Source organism: Solanum dulcamara, chromosome 9, assembly GCF_947179165.1.
Source record: "Solanum dulcamara chromosome 9, daSolDulc1.2, whole genome shotgun sequence".
In the NCBI taxonomy this organism is placed as follows: Eukaryota; Viridiplantae; Streptophyta; class Magnoliopsida; order Solanales; family Solanaceae; genus Solanum; species Solanum dulcamara.
In genome coordinates this window covers 17,372,979-17,380,324 of record NC_077245.1, presented here as the reverse complement: position 1 = coordinate 17,380,324, position 7,346 = coordinate 17,372,979, and positions in this window count along the sequence as shown.

Below are 7,346 nucleotides of genomic sequence, written 5' to 3'. Positions count from 1 at the left end.
AACGGGTCGGATCAAATATAAGCAACTAGATAAAATTCAACTTTAGCTTAACACTAACAATAAAATAGAGAAAGTACGCGTTTGACATAATATTAAAATCAATATGAGAAAATATATTTTTAAAATTTTAATTATGGGTTCTGTCGCCATCATTGTTGTATAAATATATTATTCAATTTTTGAAACTAAATAAGGAACACAAAAGATTATACTATCCAAAAAAATATATTAAAATAAGAGAAATAATTAAATGAAAGTTTAATAATGAGGATTTTCTTAATTCTTGATTTGTACGTTAAAGGCATATTTTTTCTTAAGTTGTGGTCACTAATCTGTAGTAGAAGGATAAGAGAATACTTTCAAAATCCAATCCTATTTATTTAATCTTACTTATAATCATATTATTCCTTAATCAAATAAAAATTAAATGTTTGACTTAAAATGAGTATGAGAGAATTTTTTTAAAAATTTTAAATATGAAAACTCAAAAAAAGTTATAACTTTTACTTAATTTTATAAAAATAGAAATTTTTTTATTGTAAAGTGTAATTCATTTTATGTTGTGCTCTAAAATATTAATGTAAAATAATTAAACACATATAATATAGTTTAATATTACAATATTGGGGTTGGACGTTTCATTTATTAAGCAAATAAAAATTAAAATTGGCTGAAACTAAAATATGAAAAAAACAATGTTGTTACCCGGGCTCGAACCCGCAGACTTAGCTCCAGAATTTGCAATTTCGTGAACCCCTTTACCGCTGGACCAAGTCTTTGGCTTGTGTTCAGGGGGTTCATTATTAAATATATACTCATAAATCAACAAATTGATTCCATACATACGGTGTAATTTTTCGACGAAGGGGGTTCGGATGAACCCCTTAGGCTGCATGTAGGTCCGCCCCTGCCTGTACCCATGCATTAGCATTAGCTGCATAATTTTCTTCTTCATCACCATTGTAAACTTGTAAAGGCTCTGGGTCTGCATACATGACCAGAAGAGAATCTGAAAAATCAGTCTATGTAGCATCATCATCATGGACCAAACTGGTCTACTTATCGTGCTCTTGGCCCCCATATTTTTGTATGGTGTATTGCTCCTTTTCCTCGGTTCCTTAACCATTGTGTCTTCACTTTCGGCTCTTTTATCACTTAGCTCCGTCTCGCTTTCAAAAAGAACAAAATTCTCATGAACTTCTTCTTTTCTTTGAGGTGTGATAAGTTCTGTGAAAGACTCACAAAAAAGCCTTTTGTTTTGGTTTGGGCTTAAGTGAATTAAATCAGCATCAGCCGTAATGTAGGAGGGATTGGCCTTTTTGGTTGAGAGTCCACTACTTAAAAGCCCACTAAGACCTTTGTCTCTTGAAACCCTTCCATCTATTGACAGCTGTACTCCACAGGTCCCCACTGCACTATTCAAATTTTGGGCTAGCCCCATATCCTCCACATGTTTATCTTTCCCCATAAGTACTTCTTCCATGTAAGTATCAAAACATGAGACACATTTCCCTACTTTTTCCTTACCTTTTCCATGCAAAGGTCTGAAAAGACTTTATTTCAGAGCTAGACCCTACCTCCTCCTTCTCCGGCTCCCTTTTTCGGTAAGATGCCGGTTCTTCACACCAGATTGGTAGTGAGGAGGTCAGATTTTCATCTGAGACTTCAATGGAAACTGGAATTTTTTCCCTGGGCCCTTTCACTCTAATTCTTGCCCACCTCAGGTGATTTTTGAGCTCTGTCTCCTCATTTTCCAGCCAACCGCCATACTCTGCTCCAATTTCCTCATTGTCTTCTCATCCCAAAGATGTAGGGGCAGACCCAAAACCCTAACCCAGAACCAGTCGTACTTAGTGGACTTCGGTATTGCATTGGAAGTTGGACTCCACCACTCGAGATTCAGAGCTTGTCCTTTTCTCTCCCATTCTCCCATGAGGATATGTTCCGCTGCCCTTCTTGATGGAAATTCAAAGAGGAATTGGAATCCATTCATGTCGAAAACTTGAAGGTTTGGGACCCCCTTCCAAGTCTGAGATGCCCATCTCCTGACGTCATTACGAGTGGGGGCTTCTCCTCCAATGAATATGCCGACCAAGCATCTTTGTGAGAGAGTATTCTTCTCCCAACATGGTGTCTTATTTAATATGTGAAACCAAAAGAACTATATAAGCGATATCAACAAAAGTCTCGCTTAGGTTGGTATTTTTCTCTGGGATCTGGATTGATTTTGGAATAATTGATTCCCTTGGAAAATAATACATGTTAACAGCAAATAATTCTGGAATAATTGGTTTTAGATAAGAAAAATCCGGACAGTATATGTCCCCTGCATCCTATTGTAACTCACACATCTGTACTGATAATAACCAAAGAAACCTTGAGAAATCACTCATATTTTCCACCTATACCTAGTGCCACTAATGCTAGTGCTAACAACATATAGTCAAGTTTGGCCTTCTGAATTGAGCTTTTACAAGTCGATACTCGACTAAATATACTCATCAATTCATTAAACTAAGCTAATGCTAAGAAATAGTATTCACAGAACTCCAACAAAGAAATTTGATGTTTCAGGTTGGAGGTTTATAAGCCAAAATCAAGTGGTGTTTGTTTGATATCTAAAGCATCAAGTGAATGAAAACAAACAAAGATACCCCTGTATCCTTCTATTTATGTCTATTTTCACATATTAAGAGTCAAAAAGTAAACAAATAGGGACAATAATTTCAGGATTAATAGTTGACAATAAGAAGAAATGGGAATACGAAAACTCACATCCTGAGCCAATTGGGTAACAATATCAGCCAAACTCGACCCTAGCTCCTCCTGGGATGCATAATCCACAAACTCCACACACTCTAATGCCATTTTACATTTCTGAAAGGGCAATTCACCTCGAACCTTAAAAACAACCCAAAACAATCAATTCACAGACCTTAAAGCAACAAACCAATGAAAATCAACGCTAATGAAAATATCCTTTCAGGGTGTTTTGTTTGAATTCTTTTATATGATCTAATCAGTATGTTGTTTTAAATTCAATAAATTTACAAACAGAAAGTAGTGTTTTGCAGCAAATAACCAACTAATCTCATCCAAAACGATCAATAATTTATCAATTAGCTATTTATTGACTTTCCAAATAATCAAACTTGTCAGAAAATCACCTTTTTTTTAGCAACTAACCAAATTTTTAAATAAATGGAATAAGCTTTTCTATCAGTTATGTAATAATGGATTTTTTAAATTATCAAAGTTGTCCCTTTTTTTGCAGATAGCCAACTATTAGTTCAAAAAGTTACTAGTGAATTATCTAATAATTGTTTTTCTACATAATCAGACATAGGAAATAAGGAAGTAATATTTCAACAAAATGAATGGATTTTACTCAATTATATAAATATAAGCATGGAACTTGCAAATAATCCTAAGTATCTAAAACGAAACATAAATAAATAAATGAATGAATACCATAACCCAGCAGAGCTCATAGAGAAAGTGAAGAGTGGGAAGTGGTTGAGAGAACTTGAAGCTAGTGTTTCCATTTTTCAACTCTTTGATGGAGTCCTCTGTAAAGTACAAATACTCCAAAGGTGAAAGAGACATTTTTGTTGTCGGGAAATGACAAACCCTGCGAGCTAGGGTTTCTTCACTTGCTTCTTAAGAATTAAGATAGAGAAACACCAAATCCTAAATTGGGGAATTTTCCATGGGTCACTACAGATATCACTATAGATCTTATAGCTATGCTTATGATGATGGCACCAACACCTTCACTTGTGGTTCTGCAGATTCTGTTATCGCCTTTTGCCCTGTTCCTTCTGCTAGGTATGTGGCAAACTTGCTTCCTCTGTTTTGCTTAACTTCTTATGCCTAGAGGCCGACACAATTTTAGGTTTATGACTTTTTAATTCACATCTTTTTTTCATCCTCTTTTTTTATTAATTATGGGCTAATTTTAAATATATAGGATAAAGTAAAGGTAAATTACTTAGTTGAATTGAACGTGTTTTAAAAAATATTTATTATTTTTAAATATATTTTTATTTTAATAATATTTTAATTAAATAAGATAATATATTATTTTTTTATTTGGGGAAAAGAAAAAGGGCGCGTCATTATTTCTCTTTCTTTTAGGGCTTTTTCTTCATTTTTTCTAGCGTCATTATCCCTCTCTTTTTCTTAGGGCTTTTTCTTCATTTTTCTAACTCATCATTCTTTCTTTATTCCTTTATCTTTTTGTTTGTTTCAAACGAAACTCATAGGTTTTAGGTGCACGATTGTAATGGACGGTCAAAAATCTTTTAGAAAAAGCCCACGAATTTGAATTGTTGATTCAGTAGACGGTGGTGAAATGAATGCCGGTCCTACTTTTAGTTTGAGAATTTCTGCAAATCAATCTCCAGAAGAAGGTGGTGGTGAGGTTAATCAAAATTTTCAAGCAATGTATATGAAGAAAAAGGGCAATAGAAGTTAGAAAAAAAATCACTGAGTTGAGTTCTAAATCTAAATCAAAAAGAAAACAAGTTGATGTTGCATCGACAATCCACTAGGTGGATGAATAGGTCCATATATATATCTTCATGTATACACTCTAAAAATGTAGGAGATTCGAAGCCAACCTTTAGGGTCGATGGCCTGACAATTAATTTGCCTTGATAACAAGCAACACATGAAAATTCATTATTAATAAGAATCTTCTGGTTCTTTAATGGATGTTTAGTTGAATTTTGAAAAATTCATCTTATCATTATTGATTCAGGATGACCTATTCGATCATGCCATAACACAAATATATTTAGATCAGTAAACTTCTGTTTACGATCATATGTGCTTCAATTGCACTAATTTTTGCATAATAAAGGCAGAGGACAAAGTTGGTAATTTTTCTAAAATATATTTCTGCCCGAGACATTCTTGGTTATACCAAGATAATTAATATTCATTTCATTTAGTATCTCAACATGATATTCATTTCTACGGATATTTTTAAAATTTAACAAGTTTTTCGTGGATTTAAAAGAGAATAGTGCATCTTCTATAATAATTTTTGTCTCCCTTGGCAGAATTATAGTAGTTTTTTCGGAGTCTTCTATCATTTTTGAATTACCATAAATTATAGTAACATTTTCTTTTCTTCTAAATAGGTTGAAAAAATATTTCTCGTCTTTAAAAATAGCATGAGTTGTTCCACTATCAATTACACAAATATCCTCGTGATTGATCATTGATCCAAATAATATTTGAGGCATTTCCATAATTTCTTCAAATAAGAAATAAAATAAGTATTAAAATAACACAAATTTTATTTATTTACATGGACTATAAAGATACTAACATAATATTTAGTACTGATAAATAAAAAGAAAAATTATTTACATATTGTTAATCTTATCGATATTCATATTATCTTCTCGAAAATTAAAAAAATCAGCTACATCCAAATGCATAGGCTCAATATTATCCTTACAGATAAAATTAGTCTCTGAATTATTTTCTGCCCTTTTCAAGGATGCCTGATATAGCTGAACCAAGCGTTTTGACGACCGACAAGTCTGCGACCAGTGCCCACACCTCCACATCTATGACATACACTTTTTAAATTTTTCTTTGGTACAGCTTCTGGCTTTTTACTCTGCCTTTTATATTGCCGATCATTTCTTGGTGTCAGCCGAGTATTATGATTATAATTTCTTTTTCGCTCTAGCCACGACCACAACTGGAGCCATGACCTCTTTCTCATTGGTTATAATTTGCCTGATTCACTTCTGGGAGTGGCAAAGAATTAACGGACCGACTATCATGATTTTTCATTAATAATTCATTATGTCGTTCAACAATAAGAAGGCGAGATAGTAATTCAGAATATTTTGTAAAACCTTTTTTGCGATATTGCTGCTGGAGAAGCATATTCGCGGGTGGAAATGTGCAGTATATTTTTTTGAGTTTATCTTGCTCAGTGATTTCGTTTTCGCATAAATTTAACTGATCTATAATTCTAAATAAGGCAGAATTATATTCAGTTATATATTTAAAGTCCATTAGTCTCTGATTTAATCAAGCATGACGTGTTTATGGAAGCATCACTAACTTCAGGTGGTCATATCTTTCTTTTAAATTTTTTCACAATTTCAGAGGATCCTTTAAGGTAAGATATTGTAATTCGATCCCGTCGTCAAGATGGTGGCGGAGAAAAATCATAGCTTTTGCACGGTCTTAACTAGATGTTGTGTTATCATCTTTGATGGTGTCTGTCACACCCATCGATTCAAGATGAATTTCAGCATCTAGTGTTCATGAGGAGTAGCCTTTTTCAGAAATGTCCAAAGCCACAAATTTAAATTTTGAAATATTTGCCACTTTATGAAAATAAAATTCTTACCACTTTTTATTACCTTAAAAAAATAGCCGAAGCCTCGTGCTGATAACGTGTTGTAAAAATAAACTAAATTTATCTAAATAAAACGGAGAGAATCAGAGAGAGGAAAGAAGAAATAAAGGAGTGAATTGCCGTATGTATATTTCTGTGTGTGCAACATTCAATTGTCAAACCTGACAATTTATAGCCAGGGAAAATATAATGCAGTGGGCAATTTGCCCAACTATCCAAGTGAGTGGGTCCCACTTGGATAGAGACATCCATATATAATCTTCTCTCTGATTCTCTCCATTTTATTTAGATAAATTTAATTTATTTTTACAACATAATCTTTAATAATCTATAAATTTGGTAAAGACAATTATAGTTGACTTGAGAACATGACCACTGTTCCTCTATGTCAAAAGTTGAACTAATCAATTCTAATATAATGACATTGTTAGATATTGGATGATTTCAAAGTAGAAAATATTAGGTATTAGATGTTTTCCAAGTGGGCCCCACTTGTAAGTGGGCAACTTATCCACTTGACATTTAATCATCTTTTATGCCTATATATATATGGGCATTAGAGAAATTGCAGATACACACGAAAAATATATTTACCTCCTCTGTTTTCTACTTTCTTCTCCTTTATTCCCTCCATCTTATGTTGGTAATTTAATTTATATTATAACACGTTATCAGCACGAGGTTCCGACTAATTTTTCAAGGTAACAAAAGTGGTAAGAGTTTTATTTAATTTAATTTTTATAAAATGACAAATATTTCCAAAATTAAATTTACTGCTCTTGATATTTCTGGAAAAGGCTACTCATAATGGGCACTTGATGCCGAAATTCATTTAGAATCAATGGGTCTGGCAGACACCATTAAAGATGACAATATGACATCCAATCAAGACCGTGCTAAAGCCATGATATTTCTCTGTCACTATCTTGACGAGGATCTAAAATTACAATATCTT